General features: G+C 44.3%; 1 long non-coding RNA gene across 5 annotated transcripts; it reads right to left on the bottom strand.

Moving 5' to 3' along the window:
- Positions 1 to 319: 319 nt before the first annotated feature.
- LOC128101238 (uncharacterized) lies at positions 320 to 26797 on the bottom strand. 5 transcript variants are annotated; one of them, XR_008215038.1, is made up of 8 exons: positions 26482 to 26797; positions 26300 to 26361; positions 25197 to 25268; positions 24156 to 24731; positions 22751 to 22855; positions 5731 to 7808; positions 3253 to 3356; positions 320 to 1896 (listed from the first exon to the last, which is right to left on the bottom strand). It is a non-coding gene; the product is annotated as an uncharacterized LOC128101238 (long non-coding RNA). The 5 variants fall into 5 exon arrangements; XR_008215034.1 differs by having other exon boundaries at positions 24156 to 25268; XR_008215035.1 differs by having other exon boundaries at positions 24156 to 25268; positions 26300 to 26393.
- Positions 26798 to 26866: the final 69 nt, after the last annotated feature.

Here is a 26866-nt window from a genome sequence, read left to right on the forward strand (position 1 = left end):
GACAGCTCACAAAAGCTGGGAACCTGGAGCACACTGCACAGCCTGCAGGCAGCTCAACAGGTTGGAGAGTGTCCTTTCTAAGTGACTGGTCTACACCTCTTCCCGGCAGCTCAGCTGGTTTCTACTATTCCTAGACAGCTGCTCTGGTCTCAGTCTTTTTTCAGTTCAACTTCTTTGTCTGAGGGGGACTAGATGTTTGCATGCCAGCCTCTCCCGTAGTTCTCAGAACTAGCCCCAGTGAACCTGGCTGTTGTGGTTTGTGAGAAGTTCCCTTGTAAGGGTCCGAGGAAACGCTGAAGGAGCCTCCAGACTCAAAAAGTATGTAAAAGCAAAGAACATTTATTAATATTCCAGCATATGTGGGGTCATTCGCCTGTACAAGATGGTGATGGCCCCAAGAGGAGTGTGCAGGCTCCTTTTCAGCACAGCTAAGGGGAGTTTCAGGGACAATTAGGTCATCTCATACGCGATTTGTTAAGCAAGCAGCAGTTATATTAGTATATTTTTAATTGGCTGAGGTTTAGTCTTATTTTTGGACACACTTGCACAAGCTTGGACAAGTCCAGATGTGACTCAGAAGGGGCTGCAAAATTTGTCCTTGAGAAACTGTAAGACTGACTTAGGCCTCTATGTTTGCTGTCTCCCTTGTCCCCGAATGTGAGGGTGTTGTGGATAAATGACCCTTTGTTGAGAGAGACACTTGGTTTACCCTTCTCAGAGAACTGAAACCTAAATTCAGTTATGAGAGTGGGAGAGTTTAACCCCTTCATTCCCCCCTTGAGCTTGGCTCCATTCCGAATCCTTGAGATGGGTCAAGGGGCTGATTTTGGGATTTTAGCATCAGCAGCTTAGTGGTACTCAGACAGGAGTTATCATTTAGTTAAGGCATCATTGACATAAGAGTCAACAGCAATTAGCAGAAGCAGAAGGGCCAAAGGCCCTGTGATGGTTGACAGAGTTCCTATCTAGAAGGAACCTGGAAATGAGAATGGGGACCAGTTATTATTTTATCTCAGGTCCTGTTTTTATTTTTTTTTCAGTACAGATTATAATCCTGAATGATTTATATAGAAATAATATTTTTTTCTTAAAGCCTTATAATACCTCTTTGGTTCTGTATAAAGAAGGCCAAGTGCCTTGATGAATCTACCAATTGACTATTTGAGCCCATTTTCCTGGTATGTCAATGGGCCTTATAAGTAGTCATTTAGTTCCCTATGTCAGGGAGTTTCCTTTTGATTTAGCATTTCAGCCTTTAAGGGAAGGGGGCAAAGGATGATGTATTCTCTTCTGTAACTACTTACAGTTGAAACTGAGGTTTTTTGTCAGGGCCCAGGAAGGCAGAAAGGCTAGTCAAAGGCTGGGCAATGGGGCATTCATCAGAAACATGTGGTTATCTGACCCAGTGTGGGGGCCCAAATTACTCAGGATCAGAGAATCTGGACTTGCTTTACCCCACAGGGCTGCATAATGGGATGATTTGGCCAGGGGCATGGTTACCCAGTGTTTGGAAGGGTCTACATTTGTGCTTTTATCTTGATGGGGGAGGACTTTTGCCTTGCCCCTTGGCATTGCATAAAGAGCCCTTTGGACTAAATCTCGAGGCAACTGGATATTGACCCAGGGAGCCTCCCAAAGCTATCCTGTGTCTCTGTCTTTCTTATTGTCTCTATCTTTCTATCATTTCCTCATTCCTCTCTCCTCCCTGCAAGAACCCTTTAACAGGTTGGAGCTGGACTCCAGCAGACTCCCACAACCAAGCTGTAGAGACAGGAAGCAATCACGTTGGGTGGACTGGTCCACATCATCTTTCAGCAAGTCCAGGGCTCATAATCATTTGGAGCAGGTTGTAGTTATCCACTGATGCTTGGATGTGCCTGTCAGCCAAGTGGAAACCTATTGAGACAAATATAGACTAAGGACAGAAGTTAAAATTTATGAACTTAAAGGAAAATATGTTATACTTGGAACTTCAGGACCATAGTCCTAGTTGGGAAGTAGAGGAATCCCAAGACCAGAAGAGAAAGATCCTATCCTGAGGAATAGACAGGTGGGGAAACTTAGGCTGTATTTATCTGGAATCCTTTTGATCTGTGAGAGGTGGATCCAAGTTTTATGTCTTCCCAGATTTTTGAAGCTTTTATGAATTTTTAGTTTACAAAAAGACATAGAAGTTTTAGATTACATTATCATTACCAATCTGTATTGAAATCCATATTTTAGAAAAAGCAGGTAACAGGGGTCTGTAAAACAGCTGGAGGAGACTCACACCTTTGAGTCCTAGCAAAATCTATAGATTTGGGTTAAAAATCTTCTGTCCAGAGAGCCAGATATAGATTGGACAGAGATGTCTTTGGCCTGATGAGAAGCATCTTTAAGTCTATATTTAGAAGACAACCAAAAGAAATCTAAAATCTTGAGTTTGTAACTAAAACATAAGTAGTCATTGATCTACCAGCTTATCAGAACTCTACTAATGCTAAACTCTGAACTTTTGAAATCCTAGTATAACTATACCATAGAAGGGGAAGGAAATCTAAAACATTTTCCTACACCTTAAGGCCTGCTTGTTAGCCCATTTTATATGTAAACATCAAGCCTTGCTTTTTCTTAAGCTGCTAGGTTTCCTGTAAAGAAAAAAATAAACAGGTTTTAAATATAACTTTCCACTAAAGGAACATACTTTGCAATGACTGTTCTCAATAATAACTACTTATATCTCTGATAAATGATTAGATGAAAAAAATGTTCTAGGATATTAAAATCTATGCGAGTTTTAAAGGTCTAAGAAAACATTCTCAAGTTTTGAGGGTCTAAGAATGTTTTAAGATATAAAGGTCTAAGGATTTGAAAGTCTATATAAATTCTAAGCATCTGAAATATATAAAGGTCTAAAGATGTAAAAGCTTAAATAAATTCTGAGGGTCTCAGAAAATGATTTAAGATATAAATGCAAGTTACAAAGACATAAATAAAAGACTTGAGGTGTGTCAATGCAAGTTTTAGGGTCTGAGGACATAAAGGCTTGGGTTATGAGGGTCTGAGAAGATGTTTTGAGGAATATGGATGCGATTTGTGAGGGTACAAAAAGATATAGCCTTATAGAAGAATCTGGTTGCCTGTTGCTGTTAACTGACAAAGTTATAGTTAGCCTGGCCATCAATACCATCAGAGATCTGAGAAGGATAAATTATTACATGAAACAATGAATGGCCTGTGTATCAGTTAAAATGACAGAGACTATTCCATTACCTAGACAGCCATGCCAGGCTGCTGTAGTCTCCATAACCTTGGAGCAAATGTACCAGGACAGCATCAGTCTTCGGCTGCCAGGTCCATAAAGGTGAGAGTTTTTCCTGTGGAGGAGGAACATGGGGAAGACCAATGTTATTTTGTTTTGGCAAAGTGGGGCAGGCAATTCTCCAGTATCCTTTTTGTCCACAGTCTGGGCTGGGTCCTGGCGATAGGTGTTGCACTGGGGCATCTTGCCCAGTGGTCAGTGTTACCAATAGTCCAGGTAGAGTCATCATGGTGTTCCATATCTTCTTTGGAGACCTCAGAGTTATTGCTGGGAGTCTCTGTCTATCATATTAAGCTTTTTTTTATCAAATAATTTAAATGCCATATTCATCAGATCTTTGACAGGTTTGAGGACCATTGTCTATTAAATATATCTGAGCCAAACAAACTTAGGCTTAATCTTGAAGATATATTTATTTAAGTTTGGTAACAACCAGGCCATCACATTACCTTGTAGATACATTAGTTAAGTCCTGCTCTTTTTTTTTCCACATCTTATTATAACTTATGACTGAGATTTTGATTCTGCCATTTACAGAATTCATTAAGTTGATGGCAACTATTTTTTTTTTAAATATTAAATACAAAATTAGAGTCATGTTTTTCTGAAATGGCTTCTTTAGAAGTTTTTTTTTGTAGTCCAGAGTTTTGCATTTGTTTTGTTTTTATTTTGTAAGCATTTTCCCCTACCCATAGACATATGTATTTCCTTAGACATTATAGGAGCAGTTAGATTGTAGTTTTCATTTATAGGCCATAGACGTGATCTTGACAACTTTTAAGAAACAGGTTTGAAAAAAAAAAAAAAAAATCTGTTGAGCCGGGCGGTGGTGGCGCACGCCTTTAATCCCAGCACTCGGGAGGCAGAGGCAGGCGGATCTCTGTGAGTTCGAGGCCAGCCTGGTCTACAGCGCGAGATCCAGGAAAGGCGCAAAGCTACACAGAGAAACCCTGTCTTGAAAAACCAAAAAAAAAAAAAAAAGAAACAGGTTTGAACTATTTATGAACTCCAACTAGCTAGGAGCTTTAGTCTTGTCATTTCATATAAGGCCAATCATATAGAACCCTGTAACCTTGAGGGCTGAAATATGATGACTAATTATTAACCTGCATTTGTAATTATACATTATATTTTAAACGAGTCTGACATGAGACCTCAGTCCTCCTCCCTCCTTTAAAGAGCATGACCCCATTTCTTTTTCTTTTTTTTTTATGACCCCATTTCTAACATAAACATTTTGCAGTGAAGAATCATCGAGTTTTTTTAAATGAAGAAAACCAACCAGAATTAACCTAATATGGTCAAATTTCCAACACATTTTACAGTTTCTTTTTAAATTCAGTATTTGCAGGTAGGAGAAACCAAAGCAAATACAGATCACACCCCTCCGGCCTTCTACGACTTCCTATATACCCTCAGGTCAGGCCTTTCCTAGCTCCATTCCTCTGGTTCAGCCAGACATTTTTCTTTAAACAAACTCCTCTTTTCCTTTTCTTTACTGTACTATTTTAGTCTCCTGCTTTTTTTCTTGCTTTCCAGATAACACTAAAACTTTCACCAAAGTCCTTGTTGTGACTTCAGTAGTCTAGCATATTTATAGGTATAACACCTTAAACAAGAGTAGAAATACATACATATATATATATATAAAATAACAAAAATAGCCTTAAATTTGTATTAATATATATTAATATACAATGTAATATATAATAAATTAATATAAATGTATTAATATAAAAATTCATACCAGTGTGAAATATTTGAGACTAGTATTAGTTTTTTCTTACCATGATCAATAATAATAATTTGTAACCAATTCCCTTAGATGATGACAAATATTTATAACCCATCGAATCTGAATGACCAAAACCCATCTATCTTATCTTTATCAATTTTGAAGGAAAGCATATTCCCCCCCACATGGAAACAAAAGTATAATTTTTCCTGAACATAATATATTTTTGAATTTTAGTCTGAAGCCAAGACATCCTAAAATATATAGGCTGGTTTAATTTAGCAGATTTTTAGGCAGTGTCGGGACAGGAAGGGGTTAAGGTGGTAAGGTAGCAGCGGCGAGAACCTTGGTGGAGGGAGGTGTTATGACAATGGAGTAACATTGCATTGTAAGTTATATTCAGTCATCAACAGTGAAGAACTTGGCTTAGGAAGGGAGGGGGGAGTGGCAGCTGCATGGGCAGTGCAGGCAGCTGGTGGACACAGAGTGCCTGGCAGTCAGTATTCCTGCAAAAGATCATTAGCTTTCCAATTCAATTAACCCCTGACTCCCCACTTTGCATTTGAAGTCCCTGAAATGTGACCAAACTAGGTCCAGAGGGGTGGAACTCACTGTCTGTCCCATAATAATATTTTTTAAGAACACAAAAGAGGATGAACAGAATATAAACATATACACACACCACAGGGCTCACCTGGGATGGGACATTCAGAGCAGGGATCCCAATGGCCAGGCTTACTGACCCACGCCATAGATGGAGATACAGGTTGGGAGGGGTCTCAATGGTTTCCAAGCATCTCAAAAGCAACATGTCTGCCACTGTTCACAGTCAACTCACCACTGCTCTCCAAACGCATATCCCTCTGGTTCCATTCTGGAAAATACCTCCAGCCATCCCTCAGTTGGGTGAAATGGTTGATTCTACCTCAGACTTCCTAGGTTACCCTATTCTCTCTATCCTCTCTCTCCCCAACTGTGCCCAACACCCAAAACAGTGCCTGGAATATAGGTGTCTGGTGGGATGGTTGGCTACTTCTAGCTTGCAGCTGCCTGTGGACGCAGTCCCTGCGACCTACCCTCTACTGAGTAGCTGGAGTAACAGGAACATCTTAGCCCTTTCTGAGCCTGTGGGGCCCTGTCAAGCTCAGAGATGGCATTCATGCTCTCCTGGCTTGCAAAAACTCGAATAGCCCACCCCTACCCCTCTCTCCACACACTGCTATATATAAATCTTCTAGCCATATCATAGATCTTGTAGGCAGCCAACTTTGCCAGGCTGATGGATGATTCACACTTTTGTTTGGCACATGCCTATGGTCGCCAACCCCAATCCCATCTGCTCAGTGAGTGATTCACACTTTGAAGGCATGTTCAAAAGTCATCCTGGCCATGAGGCTCAGCTGAACTTGTGTATCTGCTATTTCACTTAAGTTCTGAACTTACTTATGGATGTGTCTGTGACTGTCCTCGGTCCCCAGGACCTTTTTTACTCATCTCTGTCTGGAGTGCCCAGCACAGACCTGGGGTACAGAAACAGAAATGAAGGATATCTCACTGTTGTCTAAGGCTGGATGTGTCTAGGTCCTGTTCATGTGGCATTCTCATATAACTGCACACATATCTTGTCCAAATGGGAAGCACAGTGCCAGGCATTTACTGACTGGCCCTAACACAGACTCAGTTCAAACAGTGATCATTTACCCTTGATCTCAATCTGGGGAGCTGACTGGACTCTCCCGGGGACTAACCCATGTGTTGTAGCTGAGGCTGCTCACTGTGGTGACACTCAGCTGGGACTCACATATCTTATTCTTGATTGATCACCATTCAGCTGTCCTGATTGCCTTTATTATAAAGGCCCCTCCCTTGTCTCCCTTTAGCCCCTCCCATGTTCCCCCAAGTTGATAGCCTTTTTATTGTTACATGCATATATGTATGTATGTATATACAACCTACTGAGTCTGTTTTTGTTGTGTGTATATGGTTTCAAGGCTGACCACTCTGCATTGGACAAATGAGAGACCATTTTGAATCTCTAGTTTGGTTAAGTTCCTGTCTACTGTAAAACGAGTTTCTGTTCATCAGAGCTGGGCTGCACCCCAACCCCATAACCATAGAATGTTCTGAAACAAACGTTCTAGGAAGATTCCCTTAACTGCTTGGTTTAGTGTTAACTGCCTGGTCTTGCTTCTGTAACCATGCTTGCTCCCCACCCTATGGTTTTGCCCTATAAAAGGAGCCTGAGAAATTGGCTCAGAGCTGATTTCTTGAACTCTGCCTTAGGAAGAGTCAGCCACCAGCCAGATCTTACGTACACAAATATAGCTTGCTTTAATTTGGCCATAATTTGGGTTAGTGGTCTTTCTCCTCAAGTCTTTGGGATTAGCCAATAAGGGAACTCATGCCTGGGAGAGGCTAAGTCTCCTTCCCCCACCAGTTGCAAGTTGTCTGTGTAGGGGTGGGACCCCTAGAAAAGTCCCTCCTTCCATGTTAATGTATCCACTGATACTGCCAAGGTTCTGGGCTCTGGTCTTCTTTATGAAGTCGTTTCTATGAGAGACTTTTCAACAGCAGGCTTCTTGGGATTCTGGCTCTTGCAATATTTCCATCTCTTCCTCCGTGATGTTCTCTGAGTGGTGTAGATGTACAAATTGGGGCTGGGCTCCTCAGGAGCCACTGAGCCCTGCATTGTGTCCAGTTGTGGTTTTCTATGATGGTCTCCATAGGCTGTGAAGAGAGGTTTCTCTGGCGAGGGCTGGTAGCTTCATGTACCTATGTGTATGAGGATAAGATTTAGAGTGTAGTAAGGAATTGTGTTGGCCCAGCAAAGCATGGTGTTGGCCTTTCTCGGTAGCACATTCCAAGAAGATGCATCCTGCCACACAGGAACTTCTCAGGCCTTTACCTATGTCATACTTACCATTGTCCAGTTGTCCAGAGCAAGTCACTTGGTCACAAGGGGGTGTATGTATGCTTTATGTGGGGCTGTCAAAGAACATGTCCACCACAGTCATGCTTCCTTCTTCAGAACTGATCCTGAATACATCTGAGCATCCTTCCCTCCTACCAGGTCAAGGGCATGTTGGTCTACAAGTTTGAAGTGGGTTCTGACCCCGCTCTGGTTCAGACCTGGTCTCATTCACAAAGGATGGGTCTGAAGGTGGCGGCAACAGCCTTGACTTCTTGGCCAGATTTGTCTCTTTTCCTTTGGAGGCCAGGTATGGTGATATTTTATCTGTACTGAAATGTGATTTTATTTGTATGTTAATAAATAAAGTTGCCTGGGGGTCAGAGCTAATAGCAAGCCATAGCAGAAGCCAGGCGGTGGTGGCACACACTTTAATCCAGATCACATGGCAGACAGATCTCTGTGTGTTCAAGGATACAGCCAGCGTGGAGACACACGCCTTTAATCTCAATGCCAACCATAGAAGACCTGGATGTCTGTATAGACAGGCAGTGACGAGGAAGTCATGTGGTTGGGTTTACAACCAATGAGAAGGCAGAACAGAAAGTCAATAAAAAGACAGACACACAGGAAGTAGACCTCTTGCTGAGGGGAAGGACAGGAGCGGCAGTGAAGGGCAAGAAAGGGTTTTTAGCTCTTAGCTATTGCTCTGACCTCTTGGGCTCTCAACTCTGCATTTGGCTCTATGTTTCTATTTTCATAAGACGGTTACATCTACAGCCAGGGCTTTGGTAACAGCCTCCTTCTGTGGGATATCCATCATCACAGACAACAGAAGTGGCATGACTGTTTCCTCCTGAGAAAGAGGGCATCGGAGACTCACTCAAGCCATTCATTGGGTTAAATGACTTCAAGTTTTCTCCATGCCTCCTCCTCCTCCTCCTCTTCTTCCTCCTTCCCAGTGTGCTGAGGGTGGAATCCAGGACTCCATGCATGCTAGCACCGAGCTACCCTCGAGCCTGCAGGCCCCTTAGCGCCGAGCTACCCTCCAGCCTGCAGACCCCTTAGTGCCGAGCTACCCTCGAGCCTGCAGGCCCCTTAGCGCCGAGCTACCCTCCAGCCTGCAGGCCCCTTAGCGCCGAGCTACCCTCCAGTCTGCAGGCCCCTTAGCGCCGAGCTACCCTCCAGTCTGCACTTTCTTCATCTCTTCTCCTGTTTGCAGCCAGATGTTGTATGTTACAAGGCCATCTACCTCATGTGCCTACTGTGCACCAGGCATGCACCAGTGCCTTCATCTCCCCTCACTCTAGGTGTGGGGGGTGCTGCTTAGTCCCCTGAGTCCCACACTACAGTCCTGTGTGACTTATACCTGGACCTAGCTTGCGTCCAGTGCTCTGCTCCAGGTGGGTGGGTAGAGGGGAGCCACCCTGTGACTCACTTCTCTTTTCTTCCCAATAAACAATCACGCTGAACCTAAGGCATTCATGTTGAAATGAAGCCTAAGTTAGCCTGTGACCTTGTATGACAACTATGTCAAGAGCCCCCATCCTGGATAAACAGCATGAGTGAGAAGTAGACTTGTGTAATGTAGCTGAGGTGTGGGAATGTTTGTTACTGCAGTATAACAAAGCAGTCCTGACTACATTCAAGCTCAGCAGAAGAGACCACAGGACTGCTGGAGCCACTTCTCCGACCCTGACAGTCAGCCTTTCTGGGAAATGGAAAGCTGCTCTTTAGACTGTTTTCAAATCTAGATCTACTGGTGGCCAATGGGGGTCTTGGCTAATGGTTGTGGTCGGTTTGGAAAAACAAAGGGGTCCAAAATCTGACAGAAATCCTCTTTTTCAATTCACCCCCTCTGGCTGCAAGGGAGATTTCTTCTCAGCCTGGGCTACTTGGGGTTTTCTTTTTTAACCTGCTTTCTATTGTCAGGCTAACACTGAGCATGCAATGGTATGGGTTTTCCCCCTGAAGCACAGCTCCACAACGTGTTCAGCATCCCTTGTCTCCATGCCTGGGTAAGGCATCTCTCTTGAGTGCCTACAGATGATCGCTCCCTAAAATATTTTCAAACTTTGGAAGTTCTCCAAGAGAAGAACCACTTGTTAGGAGAGTGCTCTGGCTTCTGATTTCCCTTGACCTTTTCAGAGAAGTGATGTGAGATCTGGTGTTTTTTGTTTGTCTGCTTTCCCATAATGTGGAGACAGAAGATCCCTGGGGCTTGCTGCCTTAGGCTAATTAGTGAGTCCCAGGTCCCAGTGAGAGATCTTGCCTCAAAAACCAGGGTGGAGAGCTGCTGAAGAGTGACACCTGAGTTTGACTTTTGGCCTCCACATGTGTGCGGATATGCACACATATGTACCTGCACACACATGTGCACCAATACACATGAACATATTCACCTCCCCTATTTATAAAGAAGTCCACTTCATACTGATTAAGGAAACAAGCCATTAAGAGGTCAGTACAATTTAAAACATACATATGCAGACCCTGGGAGCACACAGACAAAGTCATACACTTCTCCCAACACAATAATAGTGGGTGAATTTAATACCCACTCACACCAATAGACAAATCTGCTGTGGGATGGTCTGTATGTCAAATGTGTTGCTGATTGGTCAATAAATAAATCACTGATTGGTCAGTGGCCAGGCAGGAAGTATAGGCGGGACAAGGAGGAGAAAAAACTGGCAAGTGGAGGCTGAGTCAGAGAGACACTGCCAGCCGCCATGATGAGAAACAGCATGTGAAGATGCCGGTAAGCCATGAGCCATGTGGCAAGGTATAGATTAATGGAAATGGATTAATTTAAGCTGTAAGAACAGTTAGCAAGAAGCCTGCCACGGCCATACAGTTTGTAACCAATATAAGTCTCTGTGTTTACTTGGTTGGGTCTGAGATGCTGCGGGACTGGCGGGTGACAGAGATTTGTCCTGACTGTGGGCCAGGCAGGAAAACTCTAGCTACACAAATCATCTCGAACAAACAAATAGAGAAAAATATTTGTAGAAAAATAAAAGACTAACTCTCCTGAAGTCAATGATGGTCTGTATAGCCTCAAAAAAAAAAAAAAAAATGGGATGAGCCAAAAAGGCCCCTTCCTCTCTTCCTAACTTGTTCTGCCGGGTCCTTTGTATCAGAACGAGGAAAGTAGCCAGTGCACACACATTCCACTAAGTTGTAAAATCTAAGAGAAAAGGGTGGACTTCTAGATATGACTTACCAAAGTTAAGCCAAAACAAACAATTTCAACAGATCTATAATGGGCAATAAGATTGAAGCAGTATTAAAAACCCTCCTGACTAAAAGAAGTTCAGGTCTAAGGGATTTCCTACCAAATTCTACCCAAACTTGAAAGAACTTCCACCAACACTTCTTAAATTATTCCTCAAAGGAGAAAATGAATAAATGCTTTCAAACTCTTACAGTAAGACCAATATTACTCTGATACCAAAATTAGACAAAAACACATAAAAAGAAAATGACAGGCCAATCTTTCTGATGAATACAGATACAAAAATTCTCAATGAAGTACTACAAACTTAATGCAAGAACATATAAAAAAAAAAGATCTCTGTTCACTGTGCTCCAATTGGCTTCATTCCAGATCCTGGGTACAGTTCAGCATACACAAATCATTAAACACATTCAAGGACAAAAATCACGTGATTCTCTCAGTAAATGCAGAAAAGGCCACAGACAAAAATCTAAGATCCATCATGGTAAAGGCCCAAAGACTTTGGGAGCAAAAGGAGCATATCTCAACATAATGGATGCTATATATAACAAATCACGAGGCAACATCATACTAGACAGAGAAAACACGATAAATGGATCATGGTGGTGTGTGTGTGTATAATGCCTCCCTCAGGAAGGGAGACAGACTGGATCAGGAGTTTGAGGCCCGCCTGAGACACAGGAGAACCTGTCCAAAACAATGACAACAACATATCCCAAGCAGGTTGCTCCTTGGTTACTTTGAACTGTACTAAATAAACTTGTTTGTTTTTAATGGAGCAGATGGGTAAGTCATGAGCTGATTGAGAATGGTGCTAGAAAATCCATCTTTGGGGGTGACAGATGAAGGACTCAATTTTGGGGGTGTCCAGAGAAAAGGAGATACCGCCAATAAGTAGCTAGTGGAGTGGCCAGCATGAAGGGGAGAGATTCCTTGATTGGGGAATTGCATAAAGACAGGCTGGGCTGGGTGAAGAGGGAAGGTTGTGAACAGGAGAGGGCTAGAGAAGCCTAGGTTCAGGGCAGGCAAGAGTAGGAGGGTAGAGATGAATTGATGTGTCAGAACAGCTCCGCTGCAGGTAGACCTTGAGCTGAGATGGGTGGGCAGGTGTTGGGATGGAGCGGGCGGGATGGGGTAGACAAAGTCCGCAGAAATTGAAAGCCCACCCCCACCCACCCCCATCAAGTCCTGACTCTGTCCTGGGGAGAAACGGGATAGAAGGTCTGATGAGGATCTGGCCACCGAGCAGGGCACGAGAGCTGTTGTGAGGAAGGAGACTGGGCCGAGATCCAGCGGCCAGATCCACCTGAGATGTCGGGATGGGGCAGGGGCCTTCGAGGCTGGGGTTCATATTGTGGGAGGGAACTGTACGGAGAACCTGTTGTGAGGAGACTGGGCAGAGGCCTGAGGAGTCGGCAAAGGGCTTTGAAGGGACTCTGTGAGTTCCTCGCCCACCTCCTGAGCCCTGGGGTCCGCGATAAACAGAAGTTGGTAATGGAGACTGTTCAAGCTGCGTGCACACCCATCGGAGGACCTGCTCTGCCCTGCGACAGGCAGCAGGCGGTCCCGCAGTCAGGGTTCACCCGTCGCTTCCAACACCCCGCAGTGTGACCACATCTTTTGTCCTTCTTTCTCCTTAGCCAATTGGTTTGGATACTCGCCTCCCTTGACTCACTTGGAGCTGTAGTGGTATGGCCAGGCTTTCCCGCCCCACCCGGAGAAGTCGGGTGTAGCAAATTGGTTGCAGCTATGTCAAAATGCTCCTGGTTGTGACCTCTTGATCTAGTCCGAGCGCCGCCGTCGATGGCCAGACTTCAGCCAGGGTCTGAGGCACAGGGGACCCTCGGTGCCAGGGACCCCTCAGCAACCCAGCCCTTGTTCTGCGCAGTCGCTGCTAGGAAACTAGATAGCAACTCTTTGGGTTTTCAATCCTAGGCTTGGCCCTCAGCTCCTGCCTCCCCAAACCATATCTCCCTGGGTTTTCTCGTTTGGTCCTGGCCCGATGCTGTTCCGGAACCCTTGCACCCCGCCCCCAACACAATTCCCCTTCTCTACCCTTGGGATGTAATGATATGAAAGTTTAGTGAGTAGTGGTGTGTTGCCCTATCCGAAATGTGAGAAAGGACTCCAAAGGGGCTGGAGATGTATGTGTTGGGTGAGTTGCTTGAAGGCAGAAAGACCAAGAGTTCAAAGTCATCCTTGTTTATAGGTCGAATTCAAGGCTAGCCCCATATAATGAGACCCTATCTTTAAAACACCAGAGGCTGGAAAGCTCAGGGGTTAAGAGCATTTACTGCTTTACAGAGGACTCGGGTTAAGTTATCAGCACCTATGTGGTGACTCACAATCATTGGTGACTCCAGTTCCAGAGGAAGTGACTCCCTCTTCTGACCTTGGCAGGCACCAGGCATGAATGTTGTACACATACATATATACACGCAGGCAAACATTCATACACACAAAACTGAAATAAATCTTCTAAAAAACAACAACAAAAGGCCTTGTTGTTTATATACTTTCTGCCTCCCCCCTCCTCCCCGCCCCCCACCCGAGGATATCCTTGTGTCCTACAGACTGGCTTTAAACTGTATTCCTCCTGCCTACCCTCCACAGTGCTTGGGATCGAAGTGCCACCACATCCAGCTAATTCCTGCCTACTTAATGTTTACTTTCCCATCTCTGTCTCTATCTAGTTTTGCTTCTGGGAGCTGCAAACTCTGGAACTGGGATTCAGAAGATTTAATTTAAAATTCATGTGTGTGTGTGTGTGTGTGTGTGTGTGTGTGTGTGTGTGTGTGTGTGGTGCGCGTGTGTGCTGGGTTATAGGAGTCAGAGCCTCTCACATGCTTGGCCCCTTGATCCAGGCCGAATTGGAGGCACGTCGTAGCTCACCTCTGCAATGTGGGGCTGGACATGGGCGATCTGGGGCAAAAAGAAAAGGAGTCCCACAGCCTGAGACTGAGCCCCCGCCCTGACCCATGCAGCAATACCCACCCTTACGGCTTGACCCGGGAGACCAAGTCACACACTGGTGACTCCAACCTTCCAGCTCAGCTGGTTTTCCACAGAAAGCTCCTCCCTGCTTCAAGACCCGCCTGTTCAAAGTCACGTCCCTCCCCCAGGTTGGAGTCCCAGGACCCAGGAGCACTGTCCCTTCTTTTCCCAGCTCCTGGCTCTGGTACTTAGGAACCATGTGGGCCAGCCCTGGTAACTATGTCTAGCTGGTATGTTCCGCACCTGGGCATGCTAACTGTGGTCCTGTAGAGGTCCTAGATGATGCTCAGCCCCTGCATCAACGCATGGCACGTGAGTAGCATCTCCACAGAATCCTCTAACAATGTATTCTGGTCCTGGCAGAGTGCAGGTCGGCCAACAGCTTTGAGAAGATGAAATCTTTTGTCAGTGGAAGGGCAAGGAGTGGAAAAGGACCTGACGCATGTGTCCCTAACTGTGGACCAGAGCCAGGTGGGACTGTGTGCAGAACTTAAAACCCTCTCAGAGACACCAACGCCTGTGCAGAAGGGTTTGTTTTGACCCTTGGGATGTAATGATATGACATTGCAAGCCTTACCATGTTTCTACCACCCCCTCCCCAATGTCCCAACCCTATCCTCAAACTCCCTTCTATCCCTATTCAACATCCTGGGAGTTCTTGACCCTGTTGTTTCTGCCAGGCTTCCCAGCTCTCATCTCTGCCCCCTCCTCAGGTGCCCGCCTTCTTACCCCTGCTCACAGCATGTGTGGGGACAAGGAGAGTCCTTCACTGTGCAACATTGCAAGGCATTTTGCAAGCTTCTGCCATGAAGCAGGTCCCACTGCTGTGGATTTTTGTGTTGGGACTATTCCCCATTCTCATATCAAGTAGATAGTGGACAGTGTGGGTCCTTAAAATGTGGAGCCATTTAAAATTTATTTTAAATGGTGTGTCAGGTGCCCTGCCATATCCTAAGAAGAGGAGGTTTTGTATCTGAGCTTTAATGTGCTTAACTAAGTCTGGGGCTTAAGGTAGACAGGGTTTAAGTACACCGAAGTGGGAGGGTGTACCAGGCAGAAGGATCAACAGTCGCAAAAGTCTAACGTCTGTACTTTGTGGGAGGCAGGTGGGAGATGTTTACTGTGGCCACCTTCCCTGTCCACCAACCGCTAAGCCTTCAAAAGTCGGTCCTCGAGCGCCACCTGGTGGCAGATCTTTACAGAAACAAAAAAAAATCTGACTGACAGAAGTAGTCTATACGCTTCTCCCTTAGACAGCTTCTTCTGGTCTTTGCCCTCCAGAAGCGGACCTGCTGTACAAATGATATAATAATACCCAATTTTTTTAAACTTAAAATTGGTTTTCCAGTTAGAAAAGAAATTGCATGCTTGTTGCAGACAATTTGGAAAGCGTAGAAAAGAATGAAGAAATATGATACACGACCCACCCGTCGCTGCCCAGTTGCCTGCCATCAGGGAAGACTCCTGTGAGCAGGCTTCCCCACCAACACCCCCACCAGACCCTGCAATCTACAAGACCCACATCCTACCCCAAGTCCACCCATCCCCCTACAACCTCAGCAGCTTCCTGAGATACAAAATTCGCCAGCTCTGATTGGACCAAGAGATGAGTGATGCTTCTGCCACCCAGAGTCCTGCCTCTAGGACTTAGGCCTGGGTGCATGACCCATGCCGGGGAACCTCCACCCGTCGCTGCCCCAGTTGCCAGTCGTCAGGGAAAACTCCTGCGAGCAGAATTCCCCACCAGCACCCCCCATCAGGCCCTGCAAGCTACAAGACCCATGCCCTACCCATGCCCCTGCGACCTTAGCAGCTTCGGGAGACACAGAATCCTCCAGTTCTGATTGGACCAAGAGCTCTGATTGGACCAGGAACAGCTTCCTGAGACACAGAATCTGACAGCTCCAATTAGACCAAGAGCTAGGTATGATTGGACCAAGAGTGGCCCCCTGAGACACAGACACAGCAAGCACAGATTGGACCAAGAGCAGCTCACTCAGACACAGGCACCTCTTGCACCTATTGGAGGAAGAGATGGGTAGATGCCAGTGCAAAAATACATACAACAGCATAAAGAGCAATATGGCATCACCAGAACCTAGTGGTTCTACAACAGCAAGACCTGAACACCCCAATGCAGATGAAGCAGAAGAAAACGACATTAAAAAATAACTTTATGAAGGTGATAGAGGGCTTTAAAGAGAAAATGAAAACTTCCCTTAAAGAAATTGAGGAAAAGAAAAACAAAAATAGGAAGAAATCAATAAATCCCTTAAAGAAAGCCAAGAAAAAGCAATTAAACAGGTGAAGGAAACAGTGTAAGACCTGAAAATTGAAATACAAGCAATGAAGAAGACACAAACTGAGGGAATGCTGGAAATAGAAAATCTGAGTAAACAAACAGGCAATACAGATGCAAGCATAACCAACAGAATACAAGAGATGGAAGAGAGAATCTCTGGTGTGGGAGATATGATAGAGGAAATAGATTCATCAGTCAAAGAAAACACTAAAGCCAAAAGAAGTCATAACATGAAACGTCCAGGAAATCTGGGACTCCATGAAAAGGCCAAACCTAAGAATAATAGAGACAGAAGAAAGAGAAGAATACCAGCTCAAAGGCACAGAGAATATATTCAACAAAATCATAGAAGAAAACTTTCCCAACCTAAAGAAGGAAATACCTATGAAGATATAAGAAGCTTATAGAACACCAAATAAACCAGACCCCCCAAAAAGTCCCCTCACCACACAATAATTAAACCACTAAACATACAGACTAAAGAAAGAATATTAAGAGCAGCAAAGGAAAAAGGCCAAGTGACTTATATTGGTTGACCTTTATAAGAAGTCAGAATAACACCTGAATTCTCAATGGAGACTGAAAGCCAGAAGGTCCTGGACAGATGTAATGCAGACACTCAGAAACCACAGATGCCAGGCCAGACTACTATACCCAGCAAAACTTTCAATCACCATAGACTGAGTGAGCAAGACATTCCAAGACAAAACCAGATTTAAACAATACCTATCCACAAATCCAGCCCTACAGAAAGTACTAGAAGGAAAACTCCAACCTAAGGAAGTTAAATGCACCCACAAAACCACAGGCAATAGATAAAACCACAGCAGCAAATCCCAAAGAAAGGAATTACACACACACTACCACCAAAAGAAAACAATAATCAACAAACATTGGTCATTAATATCCCTTAATATCAATGTACTTAATTCGCCTATAAAAAGACACAGGCTAACAGAATGGACATGAAAACATCATCCATCCTTCCGCTGCATACAAGAAACACACCTCAACTTCAAAGACAGACACTACCTCAGAGTAAAAGGCTGGGAAAAGAGTTTCCAACCAAATGGACATAAGAAGCAAGCTGGTGTAGCTATCCTAATATCTAACAAAATAGACTTCAAACTAAAATCAATCAAAAAAGATCAGAAAGGACATTACATATTCACCACAGGAAAAATCCACCAAGATGAAGTCTCAATTCTGAATATTTATGCCCCCAATACAAGGGCACCCACGTATGTAAAAGAAACATTACTAAAGCCTAAATGACACCTCAAACCCCACACACTAATAGTAGGAGACTTCAACACCCCACTCTCACCAATGGGCAGATCTGCCAGACAGAAACTTAACAGAGAAATAAGGGATCTAACAGATGTTATGACTCAAATGGACTTAATAGATATATACAGAATATTCCACCCAAACACAAACAATATACCTTCTTCTCAGCACCTCATGAAACCTTATCTAAAATCGACCACGTGCTCAGTCACAAAGCAAATCTCAACAGATAAAAAAAAATTGGAATAACCTCCTGTATTTTATCAGACCACCATGGCTTAAAGTTAGATTTCAACAACAACAAAAATTACAGAAAGCCTACAATCTCAAGGAAACTGAATAATGCTCAGTTGAATCACCAATGGGTCAAAGAAGAAATAAAGAAAGAAATTAAAGACTTCCTAGAGATCAATGAAAATGAAAGTACTACATACCCAAACTTATGGGACACTATGAAAGCAGTGCTAAGAGGAAAATTCGTAGTACTAAATGCCCACATAAAGAACTTGGAGAAATCTCACACTAGTGAGTTAATAGCACACCTAAAAGTTCTAGAACAAAAAGAAGCAAAGTCACCCAGGAATAGATGCGAGGAAATAATCAAATTGAGAGCTGAAATCAATAAAATAGAAACAAAGAGAACAATACAAAGAATCAATGAAACAAAGAGTTGGTTCTTTGAGAAAATCAACAAGATAGACAAGCCCTTATCCAAACTAACCAAAAGACAGAGAGAGAGCATTCAAATTAACAAAATCAGAAATGAAAAGAGAGACATAACAACTAATATTGAGGAAATCCAGAGAATCATCAGGTCATTCTTCAAAAACCTGTATTCCTCAAAATTGGAAAATATAAAAGAAATGGACAATTTTCTGGATAGGTGCCACATGCCAAGATTAAATCAAGACCAGATAAACAATTTAAATAGACTTACAACCCCTGAGGAAATAGAAATGGCCATTAAAAGTCTCCTAACCCCCCCCCCCCAAAAAAAAAGCCCAGGACCTGATGGTTTTAGTGCAGAATTCTACCAGAATTTCAAAGAAGAGCTAATATCAATACTCTTCAAATTGTTCCACACAATAGAAACAGAAGGAACATTACCAAACTCTTTTTATGAGGCTACAGTTACCCTGGTATCCAAACCACACAAAGATGCAACAAAGAAAGAGAATTACAGACCAATCTCCCTCATGAACATTGATGCAAAAATACTCAATAAAATACTGGCAAACTGAATACAAGAACATATCAAAAAATTTATCTACCATGATCAAGTAGGCTTCATCCCAGAGATGCAAGGATGAAAATCTGTCAATGTAATACACCATATAAACAAACTGAAAGAAAAAAAAACACATAAGCATCTCACTAGATGCTGAAAAAGCCTTTGACAAAATTCAACATCCCTTCATGATAAAATTCTTGGCGAGATCAAGAATACAAGGAACATACCTAAACATAATAAAGACAATTTATAGCAGGCCGACAGCCAGCATCAAATTAAATGGAGAGAAACTCAAAGCGATTCCACTAAAATCAGGAACAAGACAAGGCTGTCCACTCTCCCCATATCTATTTAATATAGTACTCAAAGTTCTAGCTAGAGCAATAAGACAAATAAGGAGATGAAGGGGATAAAAATTGGAAAGGAAGAAGTCAAACTTTCACTATTTGCAGACAATATGATAGTATATATAAACGACCCCCAAAATTCTACCAGGGAACTTCTACAGCTGATGAACACAAGATACAAGATTAGCTAAAAAAAAAATCAGTAGCTCTCCTGTATACAAATGATAAATGGGTTGAGAAAGAAATCAGAGAAACATCACCCTTTACAATAGCCACAAATAATATAAAATACCTTGGGGTAACTCTAACTAAGCAAGTGAAAGACCTGTATAACAAGAACTTTAAGTCTCTAAAGAAAGAAATTGAAGAAGATATCAGAAAATGGAAAGATTTCCCATGCTCATGGATTGATAGTATTAACGTATTAACATAGTAAAAATTGTAATCTTACCAAAAGTAATCTACAAATTGAGTACAATCCCCATCAAAATCCCAACACAGTTCTTCACAGACCTCGAAAGAACAATACTCAACTTCATATGGAAAAGCAAAAAACCCAGGATAGCTAAAACAATACTGTACAATAAAGCAACCCCTGGATCATCACCATCCCTGACCTCAATCTCTACTATAGAGCTATAGTAATAAAAACAGCTTGGTGTTGGCATAAAAACCAACATGTGGACCAATAGAATCGAATTGAAGACCCTGACATTAATCCACACACCTATAAACACCTGATTTTTGACAAAGAAGCCAAAACTGTACAATGGAAAAAAGGAAGCATCTTCAACAAATGGTGTTGGCATAACTGGATGTCAGCATGTAGATTGCAAATAGATCCATATCTATCACCATGCACAAAACTCAAGTCCAAACGGATCAAAGACCTCAATATAAAACCAGTTACACTGAACCTGATAGAAGAGAAAGTAGGAAGTAGTCTTGAATGCATTGGCCCAGGAGACCACTTCCTAAATATAACACCAGTAGCACAGACACTGAGAACAACAATTAATAAATGGAACCTCCTGAAATTGAGAAGCTTCTGTAAGGAAAAGGACACAGTAAATAAGGCAAAATGACAGCTTACAGAATGGGAAAAGATCTTCAACAACCCCACATCTGACAGAGGGCTGATCTCCAAGATATATAAAGAACTCAAGAAACTAGACATCAAAATACCAAACAATCCAATTAAAAAATGGGCTACAGAGCTAAACAGAGAATTCTCAACAGAAGAATCTCAAATGGCCAAAAGACATTTAAAGAATTGCTCAACATCCTTAGTCATCAGGGAAATGCAAATCAAAACGACTCTGAGATACCATCTTACACCTGTCAGAATGGCTATGATCAAAAACACTGAGGACAGCTTGTGCTGAAGAGGATGCGGAGCAAGGGGAACACGCCTCAACTGTTGGTGGGAGTGCAAATTTGTACAGCCACTTTGGAAATCAATATGGCGGTTTCTCAGGAAATTGGGAATCAATCTACCTCAAGACCTAGCTATACCACTCTTGGGCATACACCCAAGGAATGCTCAATCATACCACAAGGACACATACTCAACTATGTTCATAGCAGCATTATTTGTAATAGCCAGAACCTGGAAACAACCTAGATGCCCCTCAACCGAAGACTGGATAAAGAAAATGTGGCACATACACACAGTGGAGGACTACTCAGCAGTAAAAAACAATGACATCATGAAATCTGCAGGCAAATGGATGGAACTAAAAAATACCAGCCTGAGTGAGGTAACCCAGACTCAGAGGACAAACATGGTATGTACTCACTCATAAGTGGACACTAGATGTAAAGCAAAGGATAACCAGACTACAACCCACAACTTCAAGGAGGACCCAAAGAGGGACGCATGGATCACCCTGGGAAGGGGAAATAGATGAGATCTCCATGAGTAAAATGGGGATAAAGGGGGGTAACGGAGGGTAGGAGGTAGGGGATGAGAACGTAAGGGAATGGGGTGGTTGAGCTGGAACAGGGATGGAGTGGGAAAGCAACGAAAGAGATACCATGATAGAGGGAGACATAATGGGAATGGAGAGAACCCAGTGCTAGGGAAGTTCCCAGGAATCCACAAGGATGACCCCACCTTAGACTACTAGCAATAGTAGAGATGGTTCCTGAACTGGTTTACAGAAGTAATCAGATTGGTGAATACCCTAACTGTCACCATAGAGCCTTCATCCGGTAACCAATGGAAGCAGATGCAGAGATCCACAGCCAAGCACCAGGCCAAGCACCAGGAGTCCAGTCAAAGAGAAGGAAGAGGGATTCTATGAGCAAGGGGCATCAAGATCATGATAGAGAAACCTACAGAGATAATCAAACCAAACCAGTGGGAACTCATGAACTTTGGACCAACAGTTGTGGAGCCTCCATGGGACTGAACTAGGCCCTCTGCATAATCAAGACAGTTGTGTAGCTTGATCTGCTTAAGGGGTCCCTGGCAGTGGAATCAGGATCCATCCTTGTGTATGAGCTGGCTTTTTGAAGCCCAGTACCTATGGTGGGACACCTTACACAGCCTTGATGCAGGGAGAGGGGCTTGGACCTGCCTCTACTGAATGTAGCAGGCCCAGCTGACTCCCCATGGGAGACCTTACCTTGTTGGAGGTGAATGGAGGAGGATGGAGGGTGGGTTGGGGGAAGGCTGGAGGAGCAGGAGGAGGGAAGAGAGGGGGATCTGTGGTTGGTATGTAAAATGAATTTAAAAATCCTTAATAAAAAATGACAGAGAAAAATAATAAAATAAATCAAACTTTATGTCTAGCTCTTTTGGGCACAACCCTACTAGGGAGGTTACTCAGAACTCCTGCTGTCAAAAACTGACATTATTGACAAACTAAAGTAAGAATTGCACTTTTAGCTAGATTATCCTTGTGATGAAGTGTAAGTTTGTTCTAAATGGTTCCTGGGAACATATACTAAAAGTCTAATTGTTCAGTGTATTCTTATTTTAATAAAATAATTGTAATTATTTAATTTAAATAAAAAGAAATATGATAAACTTAATGGGCACAACCTAGACTAATAACAATTAATATTTGGAAATATTAACTTGCAGTGATTTTCTCTGAATGTGATCTTTTCATAGCATTCTCTACACACACACACACACACACACACACACACACACACACACACACACACAGACAGAGACAGAGACAGAGAGAGAGAGAGAACGTGCCTCTCAGGTGCTGGGAGCCAACACTGAGTTAGAATCTTGTCTTTGCTCTTACTGACTGTGTGACTTGGGCAAATGAGTAGCAACTTCTTTCACCATCTGCAAAACCTGGCTCCTGGAGCTGTCTAATGAAGCTGCAGGACATCTGCAGAATGGTCAGTCCAGGGCCTGTCATAGAGCGGTTACTCACCATGCAAAGCTTTGTCTTCTGATTCCTTGAAGCAACCTCCAGAAACAGAGTTGATTTGGGGTTCAGGGACGTGAAGAGCCATAAAGCCGCTAAAGTTCTCCAAAACTGAAAGGAAAAATTGAAGCAGCACCACAGATGTTCCTATTTGTCTCTAAATTCTTTCAGGCTCTTTTTATGTTGGGCAGTTTTTAAACACAGTAATTACAGTGCTTATACCAGTTCCCTTGATGTTACATCACCGTCATTTTCCTCTAGGGCTAAGGCTGTCTCAGACAGCATTTGACAAATTAACTGTTTCCTCAGTGTGAAATATCTGAACCATGCACATCTTCATTCATTCATTCATTCATTCATTCATTCATAAGTTACTGAGAACCTCCTCTCTGTCAGGTGCTGGACTAGGCCCTGGGTCACTGTGGCCCACAGGAGCAGAGCATTCCTCACTTCTGGCCCCTAGACTGGCAACACAGTCATGGAACAGACAAGCAAAACTCCCACCTCGGAGTTGTGAGGCAGGTTCGTCACCCTGACCTGCTCTTTGCCCAGCACTCACAGTGGATGCTTCTCTTGGAGGCAGCTCCCACAGGGTTGGAATATCCACTAACATATTCTGGGGGCTTTCCTGAGGAGTCAGAGGTATCTCCTGCGGTGTCCAGAGCCCCTGACAGTGGAGCTGCTCTTGTGCCCTGCTCTTCCTTCTCCGAAGCTTGGGTTTCATCTGGTCCAGTCAGCTTCCCCCTCCCAAAGGCTGATGCTCTCCGCTTGCATTCACAACACTGTATCTTTCTCTATCTCTTCTCTCAGTGAGGCCCTCCACTGACCCTGGAGCATTTGAAGCAGGGAGCAGGAATATCCTCTGTGACCGTGGCTCAGTGCACAGACCACTTGGTCCCTTCTCCACTGACTCTGGCCATGGCCTCTGCAGTGGCCACCCTGTCTAACTTTCCGCCTGCCCCATTCTCAAGATTGAGCTTATAGTTATGTCTGATGTAAAGCCTGGCTTTTAACTTTCAGGAAACTTAACATCCGAGTCACGGCACCAATGATGGTTTTGAGCAGCGCTCTTACCCTGCCAGGAAAAGTCATGAAACATGACAGAATCCACTAACATGAGTTTCATTAAGACAAGGAGGAAGGGATAGATGCGATCAGGCCTGCTGAAAAGACACGTGTGGGAGAAGGGGTGGGGGGGACACAAGGCCTGTCACTTTAAGGGCCAGCTCGCACCTGCGCACACAGGCCCATGAGGCTACTCCACCCATGCTCATAGATCACATGGTTACACGTGCTTACATGACCACACAGTGCATGGGGCATGGGTTACACAGGATGTGTGACCCAGAAATGACTAAGTATCCCGCAGGGGCATGTGCAACCATAGGGGCATGGTTGGAATTCCTGTTACCTGGAACTCCTGAGGAGTTCTCTTTCACTTTGTTTTCCTCACTTGGCACCTAATCATGTGGCCTCATGCTTCATCTTGATTTTCTCTCTTCTGTAGTTATTTCACCTGGAGAGGGCTGCTTTGGATTGGGTGGGAGACTGGAGGCATCTCAGCAGAGGTTTCATCTTCACTGAAAGCTGAAGAAGTGGGCAGAGTCTAGAGCGAGATTGTTCTGGGCAGAAGGAAGGGCATGTGCAAAGGCCCTGAGGCAGAAGAGGTCATGGATGCACAACTGGAGCAGTTATCCCTGGGTGGGCTGATCTTTCCAGATTTGGTGAGTTGTAAACAATTTGTTACTGAATTCACACTGCTTTTTGCAGACCATTATGTTCTGGCCTCTTCTAGAGAGAAGTCAGTCTGAATTTGTCTTTGCCTAGACTGATGGAGGGGGCTGAGATGATTTTTCTATGATGTGACAGTCAGACTGTGGAGGAGGTTATCATGAATGCCATCAGTACAGCAGAGAGCAACTACTTCTGCCTGAGGGCACTGAGAAAAGCTGCTCAAAAAGACAGCACCCGGGATGAGCGAGCTCTCCTGGCAGAGACACAAAGGAAGGGTTATCAGGCAGAGGGAACAGAAGCCAAGAGAGAGGCTGTGATTCCAGAAATGGGGATCGGAAAGAGTCTCCAGACAATTGGCATGCTTGAAATTTATCTAGAGATGTTGGAAAACCACAGTAGGTTTCTAAGGAAGAAGGGAGCAGGTCTGGCTGCAGCGTGAATGGATGGGAGTATAACAGACAAGAGGCAGGGACAGCCATGAGGAGGTGCGGCTACAGCTCAGGCAGAGGCTGACTGGAGCAGTGGTGACAGCCAAGAGGAACAGTCAATACCTTAATGTAAAAGCCGCAAGACTGTAGGGTTGGCCTTAAGAAAGGGGGGTCTGTTAAGCCTTGGCAATTTTCAAACATGAATGAGTGAGGGGGACACCAGGAGGGACAGGATTTAGGGGTGTAGAAGGAGAGAGAGTGGCTGGGCAGTGAAGGCCTCTTTCGGGTACCATGGACAGCTCCAGGAATCTCCACAGGCCTCCAGCAAGGCTCCATTCCCACTGCCTCTTGACATTGGCTGCCTAAGAATCAGCAGAGGAGGAAGTTTTAAGTCACACCTGCAGGCTCAACCAGATGTTCTGTGTCAGTCTCTGGAAGAGGGTTTCGGAATCCCGCTTCATAAATGAGAGCCCCAAGTCCCTCAGTACAGATACTCGAAGATAAGCACCCACGGCTGCTGCACAGGAGGCCTGGTGCTTGTGAAGCTAAGGGTGGTCTTTGAGGCAACTTATTTACCTGCTGAAATTACTGGCCAAGGAAACTAGACTTTCAGAGAAATGGGAAAAGGGGCCACCTTCCTCTAGAACCCTTAAAACTAAATGAGACAGAATTCACCCACGTGCAGTCACCGCCATTGGTCAGTCTAGGCTGCTGTTACAACTTTCTAACTCCATTTCCTGAAAGCTCAAGTCAACCCAAATGCAGCTCCCTCAGGTACAAGAAGAGAGCCCCTTCTAGACAGGCTTTACAATTTTATGACAACCTTAGCTGGGCAGAGTGATGCATGCCTTTGATCCCAGAACTCAGGAGGCAGAGGCAGCCAGATCTCTGTGAGACTGAGGCCAGATAGTCTACACAGTGAGTTTCAGGACAGCCAGGGCTACATAAAGAGACCATCTCAACAACAACAACAAAATTATGGCAGTCATGAACAAGTGGAAAATAGCTGTGTGTGCACACATAGCATTTGTAAACTTTAAGAGAGAATGAAACTCTGACACCTGCTATGATGTGACGGCCTTGAGAGCCAAATAAGACTAACAGGAGAGGTACAGCAGCAGTCAGTCATCAAGACAAGAGTAGAACTGTGGTAGCCAGGGCTGGGGGCAGAGTGGGTATCCCAGGAGTTAGTTCATGGGTGTGCTTTCAACATGGAAAGTTCTGGAGATCAGCGGTAGTGATGGTGTGCACGACAATATGAATGTACTGAGTGCCAATGGACGGTGTATTAAAAATAGTTAAAATGAAGGTTGGAGAGCTAGCTCGGAGGTAAAGAGCGCTGACTGCCTTTCCAGAGGATCTGGGTTCAGTTTAGCACCACATGGCAACTCACCTGTAACTCCGGTTTCAGAGAATCTGATGCCCTCTTCTGGCCTCCTGGGACAGCAGGTGCACCTGTGGTACACATACATACACGCAGGCAAACACTTATACACATAAAATAACAAATTTAAAAAGTTAACATGGTAAGTTTTGTTGTTGTTTTTTCTATAAAAATTGATGCCCCCTACATACCTGGGAATCTGTAGGGCTTCTCTATTCGTGGGAGATACCTGAAAACCAGTAAAGGTGGTCTTGTGCCTCAGTCTGAGGCTCGCAGAAAACTGGGTGGATGTGGGCTTGGAGTTACCCCAGTGTGTGTAGGGCTGAGGAAACTGAGTCTCGTGTTTGCAAAAGATATCGCTCCTCACAAGTCCTTCCCCTTCCAGGCTCGGGAGCAGGACAGGAAGGAGCTCAACACCTTTTACCCTCAGCCTCACTGTCAGCCACTCCTGGCCAGCTTCTGAGCGCGTCCGTGGGTGTTAGGGCCTTGGCGGCTCGCTGCCCTCTTCCAAGATGGCCGCCGCCGCCTCTGTGACAGGCCTGGTCACGTGGGCGCGCTCGCTTGTGAGGTCGCGGT

This window comes from Peromyscus californicus, unplaced genomic scaffold, assembly GCF_007827085.1.
Source record: "Peromyscus californicus insignis strain IS unplaced genomic scaffold, ASM782708v3 Scaffold_7__1_contigs__length_154581171, whole genome shotgun sequence".
Taxonomy (NCBI): Eukaryota; Metazoa; Chordata; class Mammalia; order Rodentia; family Cricetidae; genus Peromyscus; species Peromyscus californicus.